The 16,568-nt window shown below is 37.1% G+C and overlaps 1 protein-coding gene and 1 pseudogene across 2 annotated transcripts in view; both read left to right on the top strand.

The window, feature by feature from the left end:
• The window catches only part of CCSER1 (coiled-coil serine rich protein 1), a 1,364,327-nt gene that overhangs the window by 1,210,483 nt on the left and 137,276 nt on the right, over positions 1-16,568 (top strand). The gene's annotated exons all lie outside the window — the stretch shown is intronic.
• Positions 11,552-16,071, top strand: LOC102154070 (annotated as a pseudogene).

Here is a 16,568-nt window from a genome sequence, read left to right as displayed (position 1 = left end):
AAATTTTGTGCTTTAGAGTAATAGTAAATGTTATGATGATGATGATGCTAAGTAATTCTCTGAACATTTATTATGTACCAGGCACAATACTTAGTGCTTCCTTCCTTCATTCATTTGTTAAACAAATGTTTATGGGGTGCTTAATATATACCAAAAATAGATGGAAAAAATGATGAAGTTACTGCCCCTATGAAGCTTGCATTCCAGTGGGGAAAGGCAGACAGTAAGGAAATTAAGACTGAATATATAGAACTGCAGGCAGTAATAAGACCTATGAAAAAAATAGAATAGAATAAGGGAAATAGGGCAGTGATAGAGGAGTGGGATAGGGATGGTCTACTACTTTACATTAGCAAAGGCCTCATTAAAAATGTGACATATATGTAGAGACTTGTAGGATAGGAGGGAGTGGGTCATATAGATAACTGGGTATGAAGCGTTCTAAGAAAAGAAGAAGAAGAAGAAGAAAAAAAAAAAAAACCCTTGAAAAGACAGCACTCTAATTTATAAACCTAATTCCTGCTTCTGAGAGAGGGAGTAACACACTCAGCAGGGATTCTGTTTCAGGGTCTTACTCATTTCAAGGCTGAAGTACATTATGTGTTTCTACATTTACTATTATTGAATCTACATGTTCAATATCTTTATTTAGTTTTAAATATTGCCCTCCTGTGCAGCTGCTTTCAGCACAGAATGAGTCACTCCATCCTATATGCCTCTGAAGTAGATACAGTAATATTTTTCAAGGCATTGGTCCACTGATGAGTATTGATCAGTGACAAGGTTTATATTGAAGAAAAATGGCAAAAGTAGTGGCAATTTAGAATCCCAGATTGACACTTAATTTTGAAATTAAAAATTTAAAATATGAAATCCAGATGGGTTCAAGTCTTTAGGCATAATCAGGCATTTAATCTAAAGTGTGTCACTCATTTAGTGATTACCTATCTCTATCCCTGGTAAAATGAAAATTAAATATTTATTTATCTATTTGTAAACATATCTGAAACTGAAAGGCAATTAACATTTTAACAGGGTTCATATTTTATGAACTATTACAAAGATTAGGCTACCTTTTTAGAAAGAGAATTGGTCATTGTTAAACTGAAAAAAACATAACTAATGTTTTTAGATATTTCTGGGAGTTTGAAGAGTTGTAATAAAGAGAGTTCTAACAATGCAGAATTATATTTAGAAAACATGGGTTAACTATTTTTATTTTACTTTTGCACTGAGCATCCAAGTTCTAATCTGAAGATATGATTTATTCAGTTCGCATATAACTTTTTTGGAATTAAGTACTGTAAAGGGAAAGTCCTATGATAAAACGTAGCATCTCAGGAGCTGGAGTATATTTAATATATTTATACAGGATTGATCACTATGCTGTCCAAGGGGAGAATTGTCCTACTGGGGAAAAACTATTCCTACCAAAGAGGTCTTTTGTTTTCATCTGATTCATGGAAGAACATGGGTTTCTCCAAAAGCTTTGTTTAAAAACACAGAACTAAAGCATCACCCATTCATGGAAAAAAAAATCAGATCACTTTGACAATTATTTAATCTGGGTCACCTGGGTGGCTCAGTCAGGTCAGCTCAGGTCATGGTCTCAGGGTCTTGGGATGGACCCTGGGATTAAGCTTGGGATCCAGCCCCATATTGGGCTTCCTGCTCAGCAGAGAGCCTGCTTATCCTTCTCCCTCTGCCTCTCCCCCTTCCTCCTTCTCTCTCTCTTTGTTTCAAAATAATAAATAAATCTTTAAAAATTATTTAATCAAACATCTGTTGATAAAACCTCGGGAAAGACTTTGTTTATCAGTTATGATGGAGTAACAGGGATCAAATTTGTTCTGTTGCCTTAACCAACTAAAACTTTGTATAAAATATGTAAAGGAATAGCTTTCAATATTAGACAAGTTATATACAACATAGTGGTCTCTGAGGAAGAACAAATGGGGGAGGCCCTACAATTGCCCCTGTTTCCTGTCTGCAGTTTAGACTGAAGTGCAGAGAGAACTCAAATAGAGCTCAGTGCGAGTCCTGCATTAAGGAGATGGAATATTTGGGGAGGCTCAGGTGGCTGCGATTGAGAAGGCATTGCATCTGAGAGGGGAGAACTGTAGGAGAACCCTCAGCCACATAAGAAGTTTCCCTTCAAGTCTCCAGCGCAGTACTAACCAGAACATTTCTATGAGGAAACTATTCAAAATTAGGGAAAGGAATAGGAGGAATGATTCTAAAGTTGCAGACAGGGCTGAAAATACTTACATTTCCCAAAAGTAGCTTCTTATTCCTGGGGGTAATAGGCAGAAGGATATGGCTTGAGTAGGAGAGCTAAATTAGACCTAGATTAAAGGATGCTATGGTCCTGTCTTAAAAACTTAAAAGGAAATCAAAAGGATTGTCACATTGTTTCCAAGTAACTTAACTGCAAATCACAATAAATTTCAAAGTACTTAAAGGGTTGATCCCTTAAAAAAAATCTGACACTTCACTTTTTAATAAAAAATTACCAAGCAGACAAGGAAGCAGGAAACCAGGACGCATACACAATAAGGAGAAAAATAATCACAAATAACAGAATAGTAGAAAAGAACATTAAAAGACCCATTATATTATCCAAATAACCAAGAAGGTAGAGGAAAACATGAGTATGCTGAGAAATACAAAACACATAAAATAGACCCAATATGAACTTCTAGAAATGAAAAATACATTTGATAGGCTTAATAGGAGATTAGAGACTACAGAAGAAAAGATTTTAGAACTTGAAGATAAAACTTCAGTAATAAGGACTTTACCTGAAGTGCAAAAGCAGAGTTCCAGTTTAGTATTAAGTATTAATAAGTACTAGTATTAATAAGACATGGACGTTTATGATTGGCCTGAGTGGGATGACCCAATGAAGTCCAAAAGAGACTGAACTGTAGTCTGGACTGGAACAATAGCAATTGCTTAGTTGAATTCTTTACGGCTTTGTCATCACTTTTTGATAAGAATTTGCATCAGGACACTATACACTATGATGTATACATGATTAGCATCTAGATATCATTATTTGAACAATTAAATTGTTGTACAGGCAAAGCACTTACGTCAAGCATATCTAAATATTATCTTTTTTTCTCCTTTGAAAATGTTTCCAGGATGGTATGAACCTAATGATAACAAAAAAGATAAATAACTGCACATTGTCTTCCAAAATGTGCTGAGGTATTAAGGAAGATAAACCTAGAAAATAAAATTCAAACTTCTTAGAATAACTGGCTAAATTCCTTCATTTTTAGTCACAGCAGGTTCAGTGTTTGACCTGTAAAGCTAATAAAGACTGGAGACCTCACTCTCTTCTTGACAAGCATTGTTGAGCATTTTTGGTTGCAGTTCAAGCTGAAAAGCATTCCTAATGAGATTTTTTTTTTCTAGCTCATTTTGTTGCAGATGAAGGCTTTTCTTTACTTTGTCCTTAGTTATGGAAAATAAGATCACTAACCTCTTGCTGATCACTAACTGTTGCTGAATGCATCCAAGATTTAATTGTTCAAATAATCCTCCAGCTTTTGCATATCAACTGTCTTTTATACTCTCAAATTGAGTAACCTTTGGATTTTTCTCCCTTACATCAAATTACTTCATTTCATTATTGAGTTCCATAATTCATAATTGATGTAACTAAAAAAAAAATAGGCATAAGGGATCTGGGATCCTGGGTAGCTCAGTAGTTGAGCATCTGCCTTCAGCTCAGGTTGTGATCCTCGGGTTCTGAGATCAAGAGTCCAGCATCAGGCTCCCTGCAGATCCTTTCTGAGCTGGGAGCCTGCTTCTCCCTCTGCCTATGCCTCTCTCTCTCTCTCTCTCTCTGTTTCTCATAAATAAATAAATAAATAAATAAATAAATAAACAAACAAATAAATAAATATCTTTTTAAAAAATTTTTTAAAAATTTTAAAAAGAGTAAGGGAGTTGAGCTCACTATGGATTCTGATTTCTACATGGTCATTTGGGCATTTAGAATTGTGCTTGTCATATTTCATGGCAATTCTGGAAATTTTAAAAATAAATACACCTAGCATTTGGAGTTTTATGCCATCTCCTGGGAAAATTACTGTTCTGCAAATTAGCAGAGCCAGAAACAAGTCCCTCATCAACCTGATAACATTATCTACATGAGAAAGTGTTCATGTTCATTTATAGGTGATATCTTTGCTCAATTTTATTTTGAATTCTACTTTCCTCTGGGTCATTTCTATATCAGTTCACAGAAAATCTCAAAACTACTTCTTGTGAAGTTGAGAGGCCCCTATTTACTTGTCTGTTACAGCGTTTACATTTTCCAGAGCACATCTTTCCTCCTAAAGAAAATTTTACATCTATTTAAATGTCTTGTCACCTTTCCCTTGCCAGGCTTACTGACTTTTAAACCTAAGCATTTGGAGCGTACAAATTCAATGATGTGTGCTAAGTTTTCCATCTATTTTAGACAAATTACATCCACCACTTTACCTTTACCTAGCTGCTCAGTACTACCTTTGAAAGAACCCAAGCATATCTGGCAGGTGTTGTATATCTTGGCTGAATCTATGCTGCTTTCCAGCATTGTGAGATGAGTCTATTTTAGGATTGGAAAAAAACCAAAGAAATCATATGGAAGAAAGTGTATGGAGCTTTATCACTATACTTTATATTTCAGGATTTTTAAAAAGATTTTATTTATTTATTTTATGAGAGAGAGAGAGAGATAGAAAGAGAGAGAAAGAGAGGCAGAGACACAGGCAAAGGGCGAAGCAGGCTCCATGCAGAGAGCCGGACATGGGACTCAATCCTGGGTCTCCAGGATCACGCCCTGGGCGGAAGGTGGTGCTAAACCACTGAGCCACCAGGGCTGCTCTATATTTCAGTTTTATGCTAGGTAATTTATGAAACTGATAACTCCTGGGTACACAAATGGGTGATTCGAAGAAAAAAAAATCTAATAATTAACAAACACCTACTTTGTTTCTGGTATTATAACTAGATATATTTACAGTTTCTTACAAATGTAAATAGGAAGAAGCATCGTTAAAACAATGTCTTTTAATATTTTTTAATCTAACATGTATAGGCTCCAGAACTTCAAAGTCATTATGAATGACGAGAAACTTTTTTTTTCATTTGTTTTTATTGAAGCTCGATTTGCCAACATATAGTATAACACCCAGTGCTCATCCCATCAAGTGCCCCCCTCAGTGCCTGTCACCTGGTAATCCCAACCGCTCACCCACCTCCCCTTCCTCAACCCTTTATTCATTTCCCAGAGTTAGGAGTCTCTCATGATTTGTCTCCCTCTCTAATCTTTCCCCACTCAGTTTCCTCCTTCCCTTATGGTCCCTTTCACTATTTCTTAAATTCCATGTATGAGTGAAATGATTGATGATTGTCCTTCTCTGATTGGCTTACTTCACTCAGCATAATGCCCTCCAATTCCATCCATGTTGAAGCAAATGGTAGATATTCATCCTTTCTGATGGCTGAGTAATATTCCATTGTGTATATATATACCACATCTTCTTTATCCATTCATCTGTTGAAGGAGATCATGGCTCCTACCACAGTTTGGCTATTGTGAACATTGCTGCTATAAACATTGAGGTGCAGGTGTCCCAGCATTTCACTACATTGGTATTGGAGTAAATACCAACTAGTGAAATTGTAGCTCTCTTTTTAACTTTTTGAGGAACTCCACACTGTTTTCCAGAGTGGCTGCAACAGTTTGCATTCCCACCAACAGTGCAAAAGGGTTCCCCCTTCTCCACATTCTCTCATTTCCTGTCTTATTAATTTTCCCCATTCTAACTGGTCTGAGGTGGTATCTCATTATAGTTTTGATTTGTATTTCCCTGATGGCAAGTGATGTGGAACATTTTCTCATGTGCTTGTTGGCCATGTGTATGTCTTGGTGAAATTTCTGTTTATGTCTTCTGCCCATTTCATGACTGGATTGTTCATTTCTTTGCTGTTGAGTTTAATAAGTTCTTTATAGATCCTGGATACTAGCCCTTTATCTGATATGCCATTTGAAAATATCTTTTCCCATTCTCTAGGTGGTCTTTTAGTTTTGTTGACTATTTCTTTCACTATGCAGAAGTTTTTTATCCTGATTGAGTCCCAACACTTCATTTTTGCTTTTATTTCCTTTGCCTTCATAGATATATGTTGCAAGAAGTTACTTTGGCCAGTTTCAAAATGGTTGTTGGTGTGTTCTTCTCTAGGATTCTGAGGGATTCTTGTCTCACTTGTAGATCTTTCATCCATTTAGAGTTTACCTTTGTATATCGTGTAAGAGAGTGGTCTAGTTTCATTCTTCTGCACGTGGCTGTCCAATTTTCCCAGAACCGTTTATTGAAGAGACTGTCCTTTTTCCAGTGGATAGTCTTTCCTGCTTTGTCGAATATTAGTTGACCATAGAGTTCAGGGCCCATTTCTGGGTCTCTATGCTGTCCATGGACCTATGTGTCTGTTTCTGTGCCAGTACCATACTAATAATCACAGCTTTTTAATAGCTTGAAATCCAGCATTGTGATGCCTGTGGCTCTGCTTTTCTTTTTTGATATTTTCTGGCTATTCGGGCTCTTTTCTGATTCCACACAAATCTTAAGATTATTTGTTCCAACTCTGTGAAGAAAGTCCATGGTATTTTGATAGGGATTGCATTGAAAATGTAAATTGCCCTGGGTAACATAGACATTTTCAAAATATCTATTCTTCCAATCCATGAGCATAGAATGTTTTTCCATCTCTTTGTGTCTTCCTCAATTTCATTCAGAAGTATTCTCTTAGTTTTTTTTTTAATTTTTATTTATTTATGATAGCCATCACAGAGAGAGAGAGAGAGAGGCAGAGACACAGGCAGAGGGAGAAGCAGGGTCCATGCACTGGGAGCCCAATGTGGGATTCGATCCCGGATCTCCAGGATCACGCCCTGGGCCAAAGGCAGGCACCAAACCGCTGAGCCACCCAGGAATCCCTCCCTTAGTTCTTAGAGTATGGATTCTTTACCTCTTTGGTTAGGTTTATTCCTAGGTATTTTATGTTTTTGGGTGCATTGTAAATGGGATCAACTCCTTAATTTCTCTTTCTTTAGTCTCATTGTTAGTGTATAGAAATGCCACAGATTTCTGGGCATTGATTTTGTATCCTGCCACAGTGCTGCATTACTGCATGAGTTCTAGGAATCTTGGGGTGGAGTCTTTTGGGTTTTCTATGTACAGTGTCATGTCATCTGCAAAGAAGGAGAATTTGACTACTTCTTTGCCAATTTGGATGTCTTTTATTTCTTTTTGTTGTCTGATTGACGAGGCTAGGACTTCTAGTACTATGTTGAATAACAGTGTTGGGAGTGGACATCCCTGTTGTGTTCCTGACCTTAGAAGAAAGGCTTTCAGCGTTTCCCCATTGAGAATGATACTCGCTGTGGGCTTTTCATAGATGGCTTTTAAGATACTGAGGAATGTTCCCTCTATCCCTACACTCTGAAAAGTTTTGATCAGGAATGGATGCTGTATTTTATCAAATGCTTTCTCTGCATCTATTGAGAGGATCATATGGTTCTTGTTTATCCTCTTGTTGATATGATCTATCACATTGATTGCTTTACAAGTGTTGAACCAGCCTTGCATCCCGGGGATAAATCCCACTTGGTCATGGTGAATAATCTTCTTAATGTACTATTGGATCCTATTGGCTGGTATCTTGTTGAGAATTTTTGCATCTGTGTTCTTCAGGGAGATTGGTCTATAATTCTCCTTTTTGGTGGGGTCTTTGGTTTTGGAATTAAGGTGATGCTGGCCTTATAAAACAAGTTTGGAAGTATTCCATCCCTTTCTATCCTTTGAAACAGCTTTAGTATAATAGGTACTATTTCTTCTTTAAATATTTGATAGAATTCCCATGGGAAGCCATCTGGCCCTGGACTTTATTGTCTTGGGAGGTTTTTGATGACTTCTTCAATTCCGTCCCTGTTATTGGCCTGTTCAGGTTTTCTATTTCTTCCTGTTCCAGTTTTGGTAACTTGTGTCTTTCCAGAAATGCATCCATTTCTTCTAGATTGCCTAATTTGTTGACATAGAGCTGCTCACAATATGTTTTTAAACTCATTTGTGTTTCCTTGGTATTTGTTGTGATTTCTCCTCTGTCATTCATAATTTTATTAATCTGAGTCTTTTCTTTTTTCTTTTAATAATTCTGGCTAATGTTATCTATCTTATTAATTTTTTCAAAGACCCAGCTCTGATTTTGTTGATCTGTTCTAAATAGAGATCAGTTCTTCTGGTCTCTATGTCATTGAGTTCTTCTTGAATCTATATTATCTCTCTTCTTCTACATGGTGGAGGTTTTACTTGCTGTTCTTTTCCTTTAGGTGCAAGGTTAGCCTGTGTGCTTGTGTTTTTTCCAATTTTTTGAGGGAGGTTTGTATTGCGGTGTATTTCTCTCTTAGGATCTCTTTTGCTGTATTCAAAAGATTTTGAACAGTTGTATCTTCATTTTTGTTAGTTTTCATGAATCTTTTAAATTCTTCTCTAATTTTCTGGTTGACCCTTTCATCTTTTAGTAGGATGCTTTTTTAACCTACATGTGTTTGAGTGTCTTCAAAATTTCTTCTTGTGATTGAGTTCTAATTTCAGAGCATTTTGGTCTGAAGATATGCAGGGGACAATCTCAATCTTTTGCTGACCGTTGAGACCTGATTTGTGACCCAGTATGTGGTTTATTCTGGGGAAAGTTCCATGTGCAATTGAGAAGAATGTGTATTCAGTTGCATTCAGATGGAAAGTTCTCTCTCTATATGTGAAATTTATTTGGTCCAGTTTATCATTTAAGGCCCTTGTTTCTTTGGTGATGTTCTGATTAGGATATCTGTCACTTGCTGAAAGTAACATGTTGAAGTCTCCTACTATTAGTGTATTATCTAAGTATGTCTTTACTTTGGTTATTAATTGATATTCTTGGCAGCTTCCACATTAGGGGCATAAATATTCATGATTTTTAGGTCTTCTTGTTGGATAGACTCTTTAAGTATGATATAGTGTCTCTCTTCATCTCTTACCACAGTCTCTGGTATAAACATTAATTTATCTGATATAAGGATTGCTATCTCAGCTTTCTTTTGAGAACTACTTGAATGGTAAATGGTTTTCCATACCTTCATTTTCAGGCTGTAGGTGTCCTTAGGTCTAAAATGAGTCTCTTGTAGACAGCATATAATTGTGTCTTGCTTTTTTATCCAGTCCAATACCCTGTGTCTTTTGATGGGATCATTTAGCCCATTTACATTCAGAGTAACTATTGAAGGATATGAATTTAGTTTTTGTGGATTGTTTCTTTGGGCTTCCTCTTTCTTTTACAGGGTCCCTCTTAATATTTCTGGCAGAGCAGTTTTGATGGTCACATATTCTTTCAGCTTCTGCCTCTCCTGGAAGCTCTTTATCTCTCCTTCTGTTCTGAATGACAGCCCTGCTGGATAAAGCATTCCTGGCTGCATGTTCTTCTCATTTATTACCCTGAATATATCCTTCCAGCCCTTTCTGGCCTGCCAGGTCTCTGTGGAGAGGTCTGCTGTGAATCTAATATTTCTCCCCATATGAGTTCAGAATCTCTTGTCTTGCTCTGCTTTAAGAATTTTCTCTTCATCTTTGAAATTTGCAAATTTCGCTATATTAAATGTCAAGGTGTTGAATGGTTTTTATTGATTTTTGGGAGGTCCTCTCTATCTTTTGGATCTGAATGCCTGTTTCTTTCCCCAGACTAGGGAAGTTCTCAGCTATGATTTTTTTCAAGCATACTCTATGGTCCTCTCTCTCTCTCTCTCTCAGCCTCTTCTGAAATCCCAATTAGACGTACAATCTTCCTTCTCAAGCTATCATTTATTTCCCTAAGCCTTTCCTGGTGGACTCTTGTTTCTCTTTTTTTCTCAGCTTCCTTCCTTACCATCAACTTGTCTTCTATGTCACTCATTCTCACTTTCACCTCATTAACCCTAGCAGTTAGGACATCTAGGTTGGACTGCATATCATTTAATGGATTTTTAATTTGGGCCTGATTAGATCTAAATTCTGCAGTAACAAAGACTGTAGAGTCCTTTATGCTTTTTTCCAGAGCCACCAGTAGCTTTATAATTGTACTTCTGAATTGAATTTCTGATATCATATCAAAATCCAAAAACTGTAACTCTGTGGCAGAGATTACTGCTTCCAGTTCTTCCTTTTGTGGCAAATTCTTCCTTTTATTCATTTTGTCCAGTCCAGAGTGACTGTATGAGTGAGCTGAATCACAAATATCAACCACAACCTAAGTAAATTACACCCTAGATGATTCTGAAGAGGTCAGAGACCAGAAAATAAAAGAAAAAGAACAGAATAAGATAAAACAAAAGGATGACTGAAGTGAAAAACAAATTTTAAATAAAGTAGAAAAGATAAAAAGCCAAAAACCAAAACAAAGAAGAAGAAAAAAATTTTAAAAAAGAAAAAAGAAAAGAGGAAAAAGAGAGAAAAAAGAGGGGGAATGGTGGTGGTATACCTGAGTAATGTAATGTACCTGAGTGGTCCTAGAAGGTTATCCTCTTGGTTCCGAGTCTATTTTGTTCTGTATGTTAGAAGATGCACCATCCCAAATTTATAAACCAGCAATACTTATATAAAGCCCCAACATTGTCCACGATAACATAAACAATATGAAAGACGGAGGCAGAATGGGAATGAAGAGAGAGTATGTTCTCACACTTGAATCAACACGCTTTTCCACTTGGTTCTAGATGTATGTTGGTCATGTTTTAGAAGGTGCTAACTTCCACCAATGTAAAGCAAAATGAAGCAGAAAAAAACAAAAAACAAAAACCCGTATCTTGTATATCTCCCAAAATTAAATTACATATGTTGAAGGGAATCTAGAAGTGAAAAATAAACTTAAGACATGTAATTGTAGAAATACGAAAGTCAAAAAGGAAAAAACTTAAAAATGAAGAGCTGGTAAAATATTGTAATTAAGATGGGAAAAGAAACAAAATATTGGAAAATTTTAGTCTGATAGAAAAACGAGTCGCAATGGAAAAAGGAAAAAAAAAAGGACCCTCTAGTTCTATATACTATTTTCCCTCCGTCATGGAGCTTTCCAGCGCTACTGGGTCAAGAACTTGAGCTTCCCCTGTCCTTCCAGCTGGTCTTCTCAGGGAGGGTCTGCTGTGCTGATTCTCAGGTGTGTGAACCTGGGGGAACTGCCCCACCCCCTGCTGGTCCCGGGCTCAGTAGGAGCTGTTTACCTCCATAAGGCCTCTGTTCCCTGATGGCCCCACCTCTCCCAGGCACACAGTGAAACAAGGATGAATAACAATGGCAGTGGCCAGATTTCCAGCTCTGAAATCAGCTCCCTATGAGTAGCTAACTGTAGTCTCCCAGTCCACACTGGCCTAGATTCTCCTGGGGGCAGGCACAGGTATGCTGATCTGCACAGCTTGTGGGCAACCAGTGACAAGAGTTCTTGCTTTCCTGTGCCCTCCCCAGTTCTGCTTGTCCCAGGGGGAATGCAGGATCTTCGGATTTGTCTGCTTAGGCGCCCTGGGATGCAGGGTCCTGTGCCCCTGGATCTGCACTCCCAGGGTCCACCTCTCCTGAATGGAACAGGGTATAGCCACCTCTGTCTGAAGCCTGTCCACTTAATCGACTGCCTTCTCCCAAATGCCCCAGATGCCTGCGGAGCTCCAGCCCTTTGCCCATATTGGACCGTAGTTTGCAGTGAGCTTTCCCCTACGTGCCCCTCTTCTTATAGTGACTCCACGATTCTTGAGGCTTCACTTCCCCTCCTGCAATTCTGGCCTATTTCCCTGCTAAGCACTTTTCTGTCAAGGAAAACTCCAATGAGGATTTTTAGAATTCACGCTCCTCCAGGACTGGGCTTTCCTGACCCTGAGGCTTTCACCACTCTGCTTTAGCCGGGCTGCTAGTGGTTCCCCTTCCCCGCTTTCTTCTTCTTCTTCTTCTTCTTCTTCTTCTTCTTCTTCTTCTTCTTCTTCTTCTTTTCTTCTTTTCTTCTTCTTTTCCACCTTCCTACCTTGGCAAAAGTGAAAACCCTTCTCTCTGTAGTGTTCTGACTGTTCTCTCTTTAAATCTTAAATCTCAGGTCAAATTTGTAAGTGTTTAGGATGTTTTGAAAGTTATCTAGGTAAGTTTATGGGGCCAGATGAGTTGAGGACCCCCTACCCTTCCACCCTTTTGACCCTCCTCCCCAGAAACTATTTTATGATTTTATTTATTTATTCATGAGAGACACACTCAGAGAGAGGCAGAGACACAGGTAGAAGGAGAAGCAGGCTCCCTTTCAGGAGCCTGATGCAGGACTCAATCCCAGGATCTCAAGATATGACCTGAACCAAAGGCAGACATTCAACCACTGAGCCACCCAGGTGCCCTTCCCCCCCCCGACAAGAAACTATTTTTAATAGTGTTTGTAATAGTTTCCTATTGCCGTTATAACAAAATACCACAAATGTGGTGGCTTAATCCACACACATTTTTTTCTTTTACAGTGAGAATTCTGGAGGTGAGAAATTCAAAATTCACTGGGCCAAAACCCAATGGTTTGGTTTTGCTAGGCTATACTCTAAGAGGCTCTAAGGAAAGGATCTCTTCCTTTGCTTCTCTAGCTTCTGGAGCAGCATTCCTTGTATTCCTTGGCTGGTGGGCTTTTCTTCCATCTTTAAATCTAGCAAAATCTCATCTTGCATCAGTAGCCACATTGTCTTCTGTCTTTGTAGCCAAGTTTCCCTCTGACTCCTGTTATAACAGACAATTATATTTGACACCCAATAAGATTATCCAGAATAATCTTAAAATCTTTAATTTAATATCTTTAAAGTCCTTTTTGTCAAAAAAGTGAGCCCTCACAGGTTTCAGGGATTAGGACCTGGAGGTTTTTGGGGTCACTTTCAGCCCATCGCAGAGTCTGAAGCAGTTCCTTATTTAAGGATTTTAATTTATTTTGTAATGAAGCCATTTATTGTGAATGATTAATTTTGCACTAGGAAATAAACAATGCAGTTTATTAAAGAGTTCATCTAAACGTATTTAGGTATGTCCAACTACCAACATTAAACTAAGGCGTTGTCTGTCATGTTCCTTTCAAAGTCTACTCTCTGAAAACTAATGAACTCTAAGCCAGTATAAACACAGAAAATGCCCTGTTCCAATCCTCTCCTTTCAGCATCTTAGTTTGAATTGTCCAGCATCCTATTTGCTGCCAGAGACCATTGCAGTTAAAGTTATCTTTATCTGTTTAAGTCTTAACTTAAAGAATATTTGCAAATGGTTTCTATTTTTGCCAACTATTTTCTTCTTAAATGTAAAATACAAGTGCTAGGTTGTGTATTTTATATTCAAAAGAAGCTAAAATGTTTATATCACACACACACAAATTTGAGCACGATAAAAATTAGTTCAGAGAAAGTGGGAAAATGTTTTAAGTGAAAATAACAACATGAGTAGAGGAGAGAGTTTGTGTTTCACCTACTATGAGATTTGACTTCCTACAAACTGAACAGTATCCTTTCATGTTCCCTTAATACTTATTGTGCTGGGATCACTTACTTTATTTTCAGCCAGACTGAAGGGCAGCACTGTGGCTTTTCCTTGAAGCTTAAACTTCTAGTGCTATGTCTGGAATATAATTGCAGAACAAATATTTGAAGCAAATTGGATTGGACTATAATAGGATGTGAAATATGAATTTGATCAGAGCAAAAAATGCATGTATATCTAAGAATTTGAGTGGAAGCATATAAGTAGAGAAATGGGTCACATTATTGAGATCCTTTTCAAACCAAGAGGGAAAACTGATCTGCAAACTACATTAAGTTTGAATAGTAAAGGGAAGTTCATAGAGTCTTTAATTCTGACCTAAGATAATGAGAGTCTGATTCATGGTTAAATCAGTGAATGTGAAGGAAAAGAGAAAAACACAGGTGGGTTGAAGAAAGAAGGAAAATTTCAAAGGAAAATGGCTAGGATAACATCGCCAACTTGATCTTTTAATGTATTTACCTGCAAGTTTGTTATGCATTTTTAAAACTCTTTTAATTATTCAACTTGGAAGCAATATTCATAATTGTGTCTTCTTTGTTTTTGAAGATTTTTCCAGATTTTGAAGTTATCATTCTAAAAATTGAATCTTAAAATCATATTTCACCATTTCATGGACTATTTCCATCATTTGATTCATTCCAAGTATAATGATTTCAAGCTAGTATGTGCAAGTCACCATTCAGCCGTTCTTTCTATATTTATAAATTATAGCTCTAATATGATTTCCCAATGTTGTTTCAGGAATATTTAATTTGGTCAGGAATCAGATTTACTCAAATACTAATATAGACATTTCTACTGTGTCCAATGTTATCTCATTTGCCTATATGAATAAATAAAAATTTCCATTACTATTAACCTTACTTTGTGAAAATATCATTTTATTAATTTAATCCTTTCTTGGTCCAAATAATTTATTTTTGTCATACATCTGTATTACAATCCCTGTACTAAAAATAAAATAGAAGATGAATTATTTAATTATTTAATTCAAGAAATATTTGTTGTGTACCTAGTATACTCATAGTACTAAAAACAGCACGTAATCCCTGTATTTTAGAGTTTTACTTTCATCCTATTTTATTTTATTTTATTTTATTTATTTTTTCAATCTTAACTCCAGTTAGTTAACATACAGTGTTATATTGGTTTCAGGGGTAAAATGTAGTAATTCAATACTTCTATACATTACTCAGTGCTCATCATAAGTATACTCTTTAATTCCCATCACCTATCTCACCTATACCCACACCCACAACCCCTCTGGTAATGGGCAGTTTGTTCTCTAGAGGTAGGTGCCCATTTCTTGGCTTGTTTCTCTTTTTGTTGAGGCCTTTATTCCAATTTTTAAACTTTTCAAATATACATCTTCCCAAAGACTGACTTCCCAAAGACTAATATGTCGCCCACCTCTATCCTGACACACCTAAGTATTGCTATTATTTCTTTAGTCTACTGTAAACAAATCACATGACTAAATAGGCTGATAACCAGAGACTGGAGATCAAAATCTGGGAATACCTGGAGAAGAAAGGAACTCAGGTCAGGGACTGGAAACATTACTTTAAAACTATCAAGGAGCTGAGAGCTAAGATCTTTATAAAATCTGTGGACAATGCCTGCATCATTCTGCAGATTGGCAATGCTCTTCTTCCTGCTGATGACTTCAGAATCAAGTATGAGACAGAGCTGGCCATGTGCCAGTCTGTGAAGAGTGACATCCATGGATTACACAGGATTGTTGATGACACCAATTGTCATTTGGCTGCAGCTGGACATTTGGAAATTGAGACACTCAAAAAAGAGCTTCTTTTCATAAAGAACCGCAAGGAGAAATTAAGAGGTCTACAAAAACAGATTGTACAAATCTGGGTTGACCATAGAGTTGTATGTCCCAAATCTTAGGACCTCAGAAAGATCATTACAGACAGGCAGGCCTAGTACCACAAGATGGCTTAGAAGAACCCAGAAGAGCTGGACAAGTACTGATCCCAGATGACTGAGGAGAGCACCACTTATGGTCACAGTGTATGCCACCGAAATAGGAGCAGCTGAAATGATGCTCAGTGAGCTGAGATGTATGGCTCAGTCCTTGGAGAGTCACTGGGACTCCATGAGAAATCTAAATGCCAGCTTGGAGAACAACCTGAGGAAGATGGAAGCCTGCTATACCATGCAGATGGAGCAGCTCAGCAGGATCCTACTACACTGGAGTTGGAGCTGTCCCAGATTTGGGCAGAAGGGTAGCACCAAACCCATGTATAGGAGGCCTTGATGAAGATCAGGGTCAAGCTGGAGGCTGAGATTGCCACCTACCACTGCCTGCTAGTAGTAAATGGAGAGGACTTCAATGTTGGTGACCCTGGACAAATGCAACTCCGTGAAAACCATCCAAAAGACCACCACCTGCAAAATTGTGGAAGGCAAAGTTTCTGAAACCAAAAACATGAAAGTTTTGAGGCTTTGAAGCAGCAGAAGCAGGATATTCTTTGGGGAGCAGGAGGCCAATATAAAGTTAAGAAGTAAAAAAAAAAAAAAAAGAAAGATATAGGGGAAAGTTGACTGTGTTAAAGAGTAAAATTTTCTTCAGAGATAATATAACTGTAAACTTCAATCTAGTTATGCCCTAATTGTCATGAATTCTAAAGTAATACAAATCCTGAATAAATGAGATTTTACTCCATAATTGAAAGAGAATTACTTTAACTGACCTAGTTTCTTCTTTATAAGACAATTTAAATCCTTTTTTATTCATAACATTTTATTGAAATACAAGTCATCATATTCTGTGTATGTGAAATATTGAAATCATTTTTTGAAACTTTACATTTTGTTTTTGCTAAACATCTATAAAAAAGGAAAATATTAAGATAATAAAATAATGGCTATGGCAATAGGAATAGGTTATTTGATGAAAGGGAAGTAGTAAACTTTTTTAGTAATCCAAGAAGTGAGGATGATTTC

This window comes from Canis lupus, chromosome 32 (assembly GCF_011100685.1).
Source record: "Canis lupus familiaris isolate Mischka breed German Shepherd chromosome 32, alternate assembly UU_Cfam_GSD_1.0, whole genome shotgun sequence".
NCBI lineage: Eukaryota > Metazoa > Chordata > Mammalia > Carnivora > Canidae > Canis > Canis lupus.
Note: the sequence above shows the minus strand (reverse complement) of the source record. Positions and strands in the feature narration are given on the sequence as shown.